Source organism: Haliotis rubra, unplaced genomic scaffold (genome assembly GCF_003918875.1).
Source record: "Haliotis rubra isolate DU_JTF1 unplaced genomic scaffold, ASM391887v1 Scf10, whole genome shotgun sequence".
Taxonomy (NCBI): Eukaryota; Metazoa; Mollusca; class Gastropoda; order Lepetellida; family Haliotidae; genus Haliotis; species Haliotis rubra.
The window spans coordinates 3,180,150-3,192,736 of record NW_025764892.1 but is presented as its reverse complement, the minus strand read 5'-3'; the positions used below and the strand labels follow the sequence as shown (position 1 = coordinate 3,192,736).

Here is a 12,587-nt window from a genome sequence, read left to right as displayed (position 1 = left end):
TATCTGCATTCTCATCAAACTCAACTCTAAATTGAACGCACTGTTGCTTATTACTAATAAGTTAGGAAAGAGCAGGTGCTTTAATTTTCAAGTATTTGTCTTTTAAGAAATTCGAAGAGCTGATTGGCGACTTTGAAGCAGTATGACGACTCCCTATAATGGCTGTTGTATAATATTTACAAGAATCTGAGTGAATGTGGCCGCTTTTAGCAATATTCCCGCAACATTACGACAGTGGGGCACCAGAAATGGGCTTCACACATTATGACCATGTTGGCAATCGAGCCTGGACCATCAGCGTGCTGAACCAAAATTTGGTCCGCAGACTAAACTGCGATCACTGAAATCTAAAACACAATTATGATAGTGGTATCAAAAACATCACCTACGAAAAAACATTTGTTGTTTGTTTGTAAGCCACCATGAAACCTGGTTGTCAACCATCAGTACAGAAATGTACTATCAGAGTCTGTTTCAATGAACAGTTACGGAACAACCAACAAACATGATATGGAAATATATGCCATGGAATTGCAATTACAACGAATGGAGTCACGCGGCGTCCCATAGAGGTATAGAATACACAGGTTATTATTCATTGCATTGCTACCAAGTCAAAAATGTTTAAAGAGTTTATTGCATTTAAGGCCTCCGGCCCATATACAAACATACATTTGTAAATAATATACAATATACAGGTAATATACAATGCACATAATGGAGAGAACAAAATGACAGGCAATTGTAAAATCTCATTTTAGCATTTTTAATTGTTAACAGTTCATTTCTTTGTCTCATACTATGTTTGATACATAGTGACAGATTAAGAATATCATTATCATTTTGAGAAGACAACAGGGGTGCAAAAGCTAAAGTAAGAGTTTTTGACAAAAACGGATGTTGAATGTATTTCCTTCTGAGAATTGAGTAGGATGGACAAACTTGCATAAAGTTGATTTACATAACGGACACATTCTCCTGTTCTTATCTATGGACATTTTCCTGCCTTCTTTTATCATTATATCTAACAAACCAAGCCTAAATTTGATAAAAATGTTTTTAAATCTTAAGAATATAAAATAGACAAATATTTTTCAGGCCGAAGTAAACTTTAACCATCTCTGATGTATGTCCAAGGCTCAAAGCATGGATGTATGTGTATGAACTTCATCGGGTTTGCTTATATAAAAGGTTACATGATATATGAGTCATGGTATTGTGTGATACGTGGCATTCACATACAGTTTTCTATTAGTAGTATATATATTTTTTTAAATGTTAAGCCATTAAACACACTCTCAAATTTCGTTATAACATTTCTGTGGTTCGTGGATAACAAAGGAGTTTTATTTTACTCATATTTTAACAATCTACCAGCGATGGTGCAAAAAGATGACAATAACGGATGGAGAAGGAAAACAAATGTGAAAGAACGAAAAAACATTTTATGAGCAAGTAACTGAAACATTTTGTTAGTCGTTTGTTTGTGAGACAAGTGAGTTAAATTGGTAAGGCTACAGTCCTATCTATCTACTTGTATGTTTGCATGTACACATATGTAATGGATTGTGTGCAGTTTAAAGCGATCGCCTGCTGTCTACCCCCCTCCCCCCACTGACAATAAAATTCCACTGTGTCGTGTGCATACGAGACCCCACTGACTTCGACGCTATCAACATAAATCATAATGTGACTTCAAACGAACGTCCATTGTCTTCGTCCTCGGTGACTGCGGTAACAGTGCGAGAATTTCTATTTTTAAAAAGAACTCGAACACGTAATTGTCATGTAGATAATCCTCTTGAAGTATCTTAAAGGAGAACTAACCCCCAAAATTTAACTTGCCAAAGATTTTCAAAGATGTTTGAAAACCTTTGGATCTGTTGAAAAGTATTTTTTAGAAACGTTTAAAACTTTGTTTTAATTGTTTTCTGCTCATTTCAAAGGAGTCAAACTGTCATAGAAAATATCCCCGGGTTCTATTCCTCACAATGTGAGAAATGTGTGAAGCCCATTTCTGGTGTCCCCCGCTGTGGTGTTGCTGTAAAGTATTGCTACAAGTAGCGTCAACCCTAACTCACTCACTCACTACAACTATATTGCCCGTGGTTCGTTACTAAAATACAGATAGAATGTCGTTGACTGCAGCGTAAACCAACATGCGCTCACTCCTTTTACTTGATCGTCGTTGACGTTTAAGACGTTGGTGAGTGAGTTTAGTTTTACGCTGCACCTAGCAATAATATTCCAACTATATGGTGGCGGTCTGTAAATAATCGAGTCTGAACCAGACAATCCAGTGATCAACAGCATGAGCATCGATCTACGCAATTGGGATACGATAACATGTGTCAACCAAGTCAGCGAGCATGACCACCCGATCCCGTTAGTCGCCTCTTACGACAAGCATGGGTTACTGAAGATCAATTCTAACCCGGATCTTCACGGGTGACCTTTAAGAAAGGGAAAAGACACGGGAAGGACAATTGTATCACGCAGTCGAAGCACTAATAATGTACTCAAGTGACAAGTTCAATAGCGTAATAAAAGTGTCTTTCCATACGGTGCTCCAGAATGTGAACCTGCGCTTGTAATTGTCATCGCCATAGGTTCGTTTGTTTGTTCGTTTGTTTGTTTGTCATGTAACGCTGCAAGCGGCAGTATATGACGGTGGATTCGAAATAATTGAGTTTGAACAAAACAATTCGGTGGTTGTGATCATGAGAATCGATCTACGCAATTAGGATGGGATATGCATCAACCAAGTAAGCGAACCCAACCACCCGATCCCGTTAGTCGCCTCTTGTGACAAACATGGGTGGCTGAAGACCAACTCTTACCTGGATAGTCACGGGAATCATTCATATGTAAGACAATTAAAACCATTCTATTTAAGAAAAAAATAATTATGGACACATCCTCCCAAAGTAGGATCCTGTGCTTTTAGTTAAACCCAAACGTTCCAACACAAAAATCCCAGACATACAGCTGTACACGCACATGAATGTGACAATATTACATGTGCAATCAGATCTAACAATGGTTGTTCAGATGAAAAACATTTAACCTACCCCATTATCGACTACCGTCCATCAGTACCAAAAAAACGTTCACAATGTCTTTTCGACCCACTGTCCTCCAACTCGATTGGTACAATCAATCCTGACCGAGCACCCGGGGCAGACTGGCTGGTCGCTGTCGCACCCGTCGTAATCACTGCCAGTAAACAAACGACACATTGCCCGGATGTTATCAATGCTCGGGTCTGAATGATCCCCCACAGAGAAAAATGGCTAACGTAACACGGTGAACTCAAATAGTTCAATATCGCGTAGTGTGGTTTAGTGCTGTAAATATCACAGTCGGCAGCGGCAATACTGTGTTGTGGGAAAGCAGTGAGGGCGGCTTGGTTCTACGTGTTAACAAGGCATGTTGAGGTAGGTCAAGTCTTCTTACAAGGTCGATGTGTATGCTATTTCCAGCTATTGTAATCTGTCATAAATGCATGTATTTCTTGTTCAGGTTGTGAATACCTGTCACAGACAAATAAGTGATATTTGTTTGTGATGACAGATGACAACAAACGTTCCTTTCCTGTCAGTTATCGGCACGGATAGACAATGAAACTTGAAGCTTTTCCATGCCTAGGTCAACGTGTGAAGTCTTTACGCGATTAAGCCAAGATTACGTTTGTCGTTGTGACGATATAGAGCAAGTTTTTGTACCATGTGACATTCAGGGTAACAGTAAAGATTTTGGTTACCTCTTCGCAACATATACCTCTTTCAATTGTTATAACTGATTTTTTTCACATCATGTTTTCCAAGACGAAAACCTTGTCTAGCCAGACATCTACTATTTAAACCAGACAGTTTTCAATTTATTAATTTTTATTTGTCTTTTTTATAAAAAAAAATTTAGCCTTTTCTCATTATATCAATCAGTTGATTGCTTGGTAAATGCAAGTAATATTCATCTGTTACCATAATGTAACTAAAATATTGCGTCGTAAAATACTATTCAGATAGTTACTCGCTCACTACCATTCCGTTAAATGTATACTTGGCACATAAAGAAACTGTGCATACAAAAATTTAAAATCTAAATTTATCAAACCTGTGTAGACACATAAGGATTTAAACTCAGAGATTAGTGACATGTATCCAACATGCAATCACGTGCCACGTTCCGTGACGTCAGTGGGTTCTTCCTTGAGACGTGCAATACGTTGTTGCACTTGCAACAGAGCAAATGAATGCCACACAATACTGTCACTTTGGAAAGCTCAACACCTGCCCTTGCGATCGTTCAAAAAATTAAACGGCTATTGAAACGCATAGCATGCCACGGCGCACGTCTGCACAACGTCATGAGGCCATTGGGATGGTCCGTGGGGGAATGTGTCAACGACAAGTGGCTGCACATTTCCACTGCCACCGGAACACCATTTCTGCACTGGTGAGACGCTACCAGAACACAAATGACATCATCGATCGGCCACGTTCTGGACGTCCACGTGTAACAACGCCAAGACAGGACAGATAGATAAGGGTGACCCATCTTCGCCACAGGTTTCAGACTGCAATGATGACTGCCCGAACCATCCCAGGACTTCGCCGTATCCACCCCAACACAATTCGACAACGTTTACGTCATCACGGGATCAGACCACGACGTCCCGCCATACGGCCTATCCTGACACAACGTCATCGACAAGCTCGCCGAATGTGGTGCCGAAATCATGCCCGCAGACCCTTTTTTGGTGGAGAAATGTTGTTTTACAGATGAGTCCAGGTTTAACATTTCCCATAGTGATGGACGTCAACGTGCCAACGCGTGGGAGAACGTTATGCACAGGCCTGTGTCTTGGAGAGGAATCGCTTTGGTGGTGGTTCCGTGTTGATTTGGGGTGGAATAACAGCACGCCAAAGAACTCCTTTGGTGATTGTTCAGGGCAACTTAACTGGTGTTGGCTACAGGGATCAGATTCTTCGACCTGTGGCAATTCCTTTTCTGCAACGTCATGGCCCTGGGTTAACATTCCAACAGGACAATGCCCGCCCTCATACGGCAAGGGTTGCTATGGATTTCTTGCGACACCACAACGTTGACTTACTGCCTTGGCCTGCAAATTCACCGGATCTCTCCCCGATAGAGCCTGTTTGGGACGAGATGGATCGACGTCTACGCCGTCTTCCTCATCCGCCAGATAACGACCTTGACCTTGCAACAGAACTTGAGAGAATCTGGCGTGTCATCCAACAAGCCTTCCTTGCACGTTTGATAGGCTCTATGCGTCGTCGATGCACTTCTGTTCTCAATGCCGATGGTGGACATACCCGTTATTGAGCTTGTGACTTAGTCGTTTGACCCCTGTCCCGCATGTGGACTCGTGACGTCATTGTGATTGACTTTTCAATTGAAATTCTCCTGACTTGTTATGGTCTCATGATCCCTCCATTAAAGTTTATATGTACCTTTGACATTGTTATCGTACTTATCAACTGGGATAATATTTTGACAATGCACAGTTTCTTTATGTGGCTAGTATACATTTGTCCTTTTATTAGTTAGTGTAGCCCTCCACAAATAACCAATATCCTTTTTCTGCTTCCGTCTGGGTATTCTACATGTATCATTAGCCCACCTCAATAAATTCTGGAGAAATAACTGGAACACTTTCCAGATTCTTCGACCACGCCATCCTTACCGCTTGCGGACTAAGCCTCGTTTTCAGTTTCAAAATGGCCGCGGCGTCAATTTGGAGTATAGGGGGATTATGTGAACGGTATCCATAGCATATACATTCATAAACTACCGGTCAAAAGAAAGTTATCACCGACTTCATTTGACCAAAAATAGAAATGAAGACGTATGTGAGATTTATGATAATTATTTTACAAACAGAAATCATTTTCAAATAACTTGAAAGTAAATTCGTTCTAATGCTGGTCCTGCCTTTGCCGCAATTCATTAAGAAAGAGTCATGGGGTCAAAATAAAAACTTACACAAATCAAAGTTCATTCAAAAAGTGCGTAAGCGTCACATGTTGAGAAAGGAGTCAAGGGGCACGTCATCAATAGCGAGTGTGACCACCGTTGGCATCCATACACGCCAACACACGTCTCCTCATTGACGCCATCACTCCTGAATCCTGTTCCACAAGTCCAAGACAGTCTGTTCAAGTTCCAGTCGGTTCGCTGGAGGTGGTACACGTTGTCTCAGCTGACGTTCAAAATGATCCCAGAGATGTTCAATTGGGTTAATGACCAAGGCAATACGTTGACGTTAACGTTGTACAGGTATTCTCGGTGTAAAGTCTTTCGTTTTCGTGCTGCAAAATGACTCCTCTTGGCTGTTATCTAATAAAGGGCACCACATTAGGTCTCAACACTTCATCCCTGCACCGCTGCGCATTCAGGATTCCTCGGATGATAACCAGTGTTGTTGTTCTCTGACCGCAAGTGCCTCCCCATACCATAACGCCTTCTCCATCGAACGGATGAACTTCTTGAGTTCAGTTTGGCGCCAGTAGGGTGGGAGTTTGATTACCGTTTTCATATACAATTTCTTTAAAAGTGATAACTTTGTTTTGCCCGGTAGTTTATTTAGTGTTTACAGACAAGTGTCGGTTTTCGGTCATGGTTTGTGGGTATCCAATCGATCATCCACCCTAAATTTTTATTCTGATAAGCAATACGATTTATAAAAACGTTTTGTATCTCAGTTTTCCTGGAGTATGGAAAAGATTGTCCCGATGCTATCAAAAATACTCCTACCGTTGCACACTCAAAATCTTTCTTCATTTGTCATAGTAGGGTATATAATTATATTTTTATGAATCCTAGAACGAGTTGTAAAGGGAACCTAACGTAGCACATCTTCGGGAGGAGGATTTGAATTGAGAAATGTGGACAGAGTGGTTCAATGCTGAAGTGAATTTACCGAATCATCCATGATCATTGATATTAAAGCAGATATGCAGGGTCTGGAAATGAGAGGGCACTCGAGTGATTCGTTTCTGAAGATAAACCGGTGCATTTGGCATCTTTGAAACGATTTTTGTCCAAGATGTTTAAGCTTGTGATTAATTACCGGATAAATGGACACTTGTGTCTGCTCCATATTTAGATCGATGCATAAATTGAGATTCGGAAGTGTCAGAAAAATGCCCATACCACTCCGAATTGAGGAGTGACATTCCAATAGTCATCTGGCTCTGTATGTTGGGCCCTACTTCAGAAACTCCAGCCGTTTGGGTCTACACTTCACAGCATTGGAGATTGGAGCATGCTCTTCCTACAACGATTTCAAAGAGGGTAATACGACTCTGTCTGGTTTGTTTCATCAAGGTTAGGACACTCAAGGCCTCAGTAGAGTTTAAAAGGCTTTATGTGACATGTCAAGGACAGTTCCAAATTTGACGCATTGACGACAACCATTATGTCTCATACAATTCCTAATTTTGACTTGAACCATATATTCCCATACCCGTGAAGATCCGTTTTAGAGTTGGTCTTCAGTGCCCCAGGTTTGTCGTAAGAGGCGACTAACGGGATCGGGTGGTCAGGTTCGCTGTCTTGGTTGACACATGTCATCGGTTCCCAATTGCGTGAATCGATGCACATAGTGTTGATCACTGGATTGTCTGATCCAGACTCGATTGTTACAGACCAACGCCATATGGCTGGAATATCCCAGAATGCAGTGCTCAAACAACAAACAGCCAAAACAAAATATATTCCATGTCTTTTCTCAGGTGAACAATTGACTTATGTTTCTATACGTTTCTAATGGGTGCCACGGGTGGAGCAGGATACGCTCAGTATGTGTACTTATCCGGATGATGCCTGCCTTGTGATACTACCCCAATGAGATACCGTGCAGTTAAACGTGGATACCCGCAGTATACGCTATGCCTCCTTTCAACAGTGACGTATTCAGCCTGGGATCGAACCACGGACCTTGCACTCTCAGGGCAGACACTCTATCCATTACACCACGGATGCAGAGAACAAGCAGCTGGGATGATGGCTTGTGTCGGATGTATTCTGACTTGGGAAAGGATGAGGCAATGACACACTGGCCTACGCTAAAACGTTGGGTATCCGCCAAACTATATCCTATACAGTCCAACAGGATCCGGGTTAGAATTGATTGAAAGGCACTTTTATTACGCTATTGAACTTGTCACTTGAGTACATCATGAGTGCTTCTACTGCGTGATACAATTGTTCTTCCCGTGTCTTTTCCCTTTCTGAAACGTCACCCGTGAAGATCCGGGTTAGAATTGATCTTAAGTAGCCCATGCTTGTCGTAAGAGTGACTAATGGGACCGGGTGGTCAAGCTCGCTGACTTGGTTGACACATGTTATCGTATCCCAATTGCGCAGATCGATGCTTATGCAGTTAATTACTGTATTGTCTGGTCCAGTCTCAATTATTTACAGACCACCGCCATATAGCTCGAATATTGTTGTGTGCGGCATAAAACTCAACTCAATCACTCCAACAGCGAACGATGTCGTGATGATGAGATGGCCAAATAAGCCGTTATGCGTTAAAACGATTCTTGAAAGTAGGTACTTAAATGTGTAGGTCATACTTAGTTTCAACAAGTTTATTTTAGCCTGTGATACCATTTCATCTTAAATAATACATTTACTAGGCTTGTCGTGTACGTAATCGCCCATGTCACTCAAGGCCAGCTGTATCTATGACAACGAATCAACAGGATCACAACACTATATTAAACCTGATCTTCATGCAAAGCAAGAAGCTTCGCTATGCCCGAACCTGTTTGATATGTGAGCATGCCATCTCCGTAGGTAGCCATGACACAAGCGAGGTATTCAGCTCAGCCTTGACCCTCTGCGTGAGTGCTTATAACAAGTTTGCACCCCAGATAAACGGTTCAAGTGAGAGAGTGGGTCTTAGGGTGGGTACTATAGGTTAGCAGTGTCAGACACTTAGTGAATGGGTGGGTGGTTTGGGGTATAACGGTTGGTAGGATAGGCTAGGAGGGAGAGAGTAAGTGAATGAGTGAGTGAGTGAATGAGTGGGTGGGTTTAGGCAAAAGGGTTGGTAGGATAGGCTAGGAGGGAGAGACTAAGTGAATGAGTGAGTGAGTGAATGAGTGAGTGGGTGGGTTTGGGTATAAAGGTTGGTAGGATAGGCTAGGAGGGAGAGACTAAGTGAATGAGTGAGTGAGTGAATGAGTGGGTGGGTTTAGGCAAAAGGGTTGGTAGGATAGGCTAGGAGGGAGAGACTAAGTGAATGAGTGAGTGAGTGAATGAGTGAGTGGGTGGGTTTAGGTAAAAAGGTTGGTAGGATAGGCTAGGAGGGAGAGACTAAGTGAATGAGTGAGTGAGTGAATGAGTGGGTGGGTTTAGGCAAAAGGGTTGGTAGGATAGGCTAGGAGGGAGAGACTAAGTGAATGAGTGAGTGAGTGAATGAGTGAGTGGGTGGGTTTGGGTATAAAGGTTGGTAGGATAGGCTAGGAGGGAGAGACTAAGTGAATGAGTAGTGAGTGAATGAGTGCAAAAGGGTTGGTGAGGTGAATGAAGTGGGTGGGTTTGGGGCAAAACAGGTTGGTAGGATAGGCTAGGAGGGAGAGACTAAGTGAATGAGTGAAGTGGGTGGAATGATGCCTGCCTTGTGATACTACCCCAATGAATACCGTGCAGTTAAACGTGGATACCGCGGTATACGCTATGCCTCCTTTCAACAGTGACGTATTCAGCCTGGGGATCGAACCACGGACCTTGCACTCTCCAGGAGGCAGGCATCTATCCATTAACACCACGGATGCAGAGGGAACAAAACTGGCTGGGATGATGAAACTGTGTCGGATGTATTCTGACTTGGGAAAGGATGGGGGCGGCACACTGGCCCTGCAGCTAAAACGTTGGGTATCCGCCAAACTATATCCTATACAGTCCAGCAGGATCCGGATTAGAATTGATCCTTCGTGGCCCATGCTTGTCGTAAGAGTGACTAATGGGACCGGGCGTTAAAGCTCATGACTTGGTTATTTGCCATCGTATCCCAATTGCGCAGATCGATGCTTATGCAGTTAATTACTGTATGGTCCAGTCTCAATTATTTACAGACCACCGCCATATAGCTGGAATATTGTTGTGTGCGGCATAAAACTCAACTCAATCACTCCAACAGCGAACGATGTCGTGATGATGAGATGGCCAAATAAGCCGTTATGCGTTAAAACGATTCTTGAAGTAGGTGCCAAATGTAGTAGGTCATATTTAGTTTCAACAAGTTTATTTTAGCCTGTGATACCATTTCATCTTAAATAGCCATTTACTAGGCTTATCGTGTACGTAATCGCCCATGTCACTCAAGGCCAGCTGTATCTATGACAACGAATCAACAGGATCACAACACTATATTAAACCTGATCTTCATGCAAAGCAGAGAAGCTGCTTTGTACTTGGGCCTGTTTGACATGAGCATGCCATCTCCGTAGAGTAGCATGACACAAGCAGTGTCAGCTCAGCCTTGACCCTCTGCGTGAGTGCTTACAACAAGTTTGCACCCAGATAAACGGTTCAAGTGAGAGTAGTCTTAGGGTGGGGCACTATAGGTTAGCAGTGTCAGAGACTTGAGTAGATGTATAAAGGTTGGTAGGATAGGCTAGGAAGGGGAGAGACTAAGTGAATGAGTGAGTGAGTGAATGAGTGAGGGGTGGGTTTGGGTATAAAGGTTGGTAGGATAGGCTAGGAGGGAGAGACTAAGTGAATGAGTGAGTGAGTGAATGAGTGGGTGGGTTTAGGCAAAAGGGTTGGTAGGATAGGCTAGGAGGGAGAGACTAAGTGAATGAGTGAATGAGTGGGTGGTTTAGGCAAAAGGGTTGGTAGGATAGGCTAGGAGGGAGAGACTACTGAGTGAGTGAGTGAATGAGTGGGTGGGTTTAGGCAAAAGGGTTGGTAGGATAGGCTAGGAGGGAGAGACTGAGTGAGTGAGTGAATGAGTGGGTGGGTTTAGGCAAAAGGGTTGGTAGGATAGGCTAGGAGGGAGAGACTGAGTGAGTGAGTGAATGGAGTGAGTGGGGTTTGGGTATAAAAAGGTTGGTAGGATAGGCTAGGAGGGAGAGACTAAGTGAATGAGTGAGTGAGTGAATAGGTGAGTGAGTGGGTTTTGGGTATAAAGGTTTGATAGGATAGAGCTAGGAGAGGCTAAGTGAATGAGAGTGGAGTGAATGAGTGGAGTGGGTTGAAGGTATAAAGGTTAGTAGGATAGGCTAGGAGGGAGAGACTAAGTGAATGAGTGATGAGTGAGTGGGTAGGAGAGGGAGGTTGAGACTAAGCTGAAGGAGAGAGTGAGTGGAATGAGTGGGTGGGTGGGTTTGGGGTATAAAGGTTGGTAGGATAGGCTAGGAGGGAGAGACTAAGTGAATGAGTGAGTAGGAGTGAGTGGGTTTTGGGTATAAAGGTTGGTAGGATAGGCTAGGAGGGAGAGACTAAGTGAATGAGTGAGTGAGTAGGTGAGTGGGTTTGGGTATAAAGGTTGGTAGGATAGGCAGAGAGACTAAGTGAATGAGAGTGGAGTGAGGAGTGAGGAGTGGAGTTTTGGAGTATAAAGGTTGGTAGGATAGGCTAGGAGGGAGAGACTAAGTGAATGGGTGAGTTAGTATAAATAGAAGCTATACTTACATCTCCAAAGAAACAAATCATCTCACACTAGACACATAATGACTTGAATATAAAACGACAGACAACATTCAAAAGAAACCCAGTGTTATGGAACTGGCTCCTAGTGTGTTTGTTTGTTTGTTTGTTTGTTTGCATCTCCTGTTTGTGTTCCTCATGCACGTTAATTTTGCATTTGTTATTTTTTGTGTTGATTGATAACGAGGTCGTGACCTCTATTAAGCACGTCATCAGCTCTGCTGGATAAATATTTGTTTGCACAAATCATTAAGACTTCACAGTAACTTGAAAAGTACTCCTGTGAAAATCCATACTAGTTGACTGAATATCACAATAATATTATTGTCTGTGGCATAACGCCCGCGGAATTTATACAAAATCCATATTTCTCGCCACTGACATGATACATCCATTATGTTGGGACTGCACGTCCACATCTGACCGGGGCATGTTCATGATATCACTGTACCTAACAGTCTGGTTCGCTGTCTATAGTATCACTGTACCTGACTGTCTGCTTCGCTGTTCATGGTATCAATTAGCGTATCACTGTACCTAACAGTCTGGTGTGCTGTCTATGGTATCACTGTACCTGACTGTCTGCTGCGCTGTTCGTGGTATCAATTAGCGTATCAATGTACCTAACAGTCTGGTTCGCTGTCTATAGTATCACTGTACCTGACTGTCTGCTTCGCTGTTCATGGTATCAATTAGCGTATCACTGTACCTAACAGTCTGGTGTGCTGTCTATAGTATCACTGTACCTGACTGTCTGCTTCGCTGTTCATGGTATCAATTAGCGTATCACTGTACCTAACAGTCTGGTGTGCTGTCTATAGTATCACTGTACCTGACTGTCTGCTTCGCGCTGTTCATGGTATCAATTAGCGTATCACTGTACCTAACAGTCTGGTGTG

At 42.7% G+C, this 12,587-nt stretch overlaps 1 protein-coding gene across 1 annotated transcript in view; it reads left to right on the top strand.

Annotated features, from left to right (window-relative positions):
* Window positions 1-3,293: 3,293 nt before the first annotated feature.
* Window positions 3,294-12,587, top strand: part of LOC124261265 — a 47,694-nt gene continuing 38,400 nt past the window's right edge. Inside the window, exon 1 of the mRNA XM_046695609.1 lies at window positions 3,294-3,437. The gene's annotated coding sequence lies outside the window, so the exon portion shown is untranslated. The remainder of the gene's footprint in view (window positions 3,438-12,587) is intronic.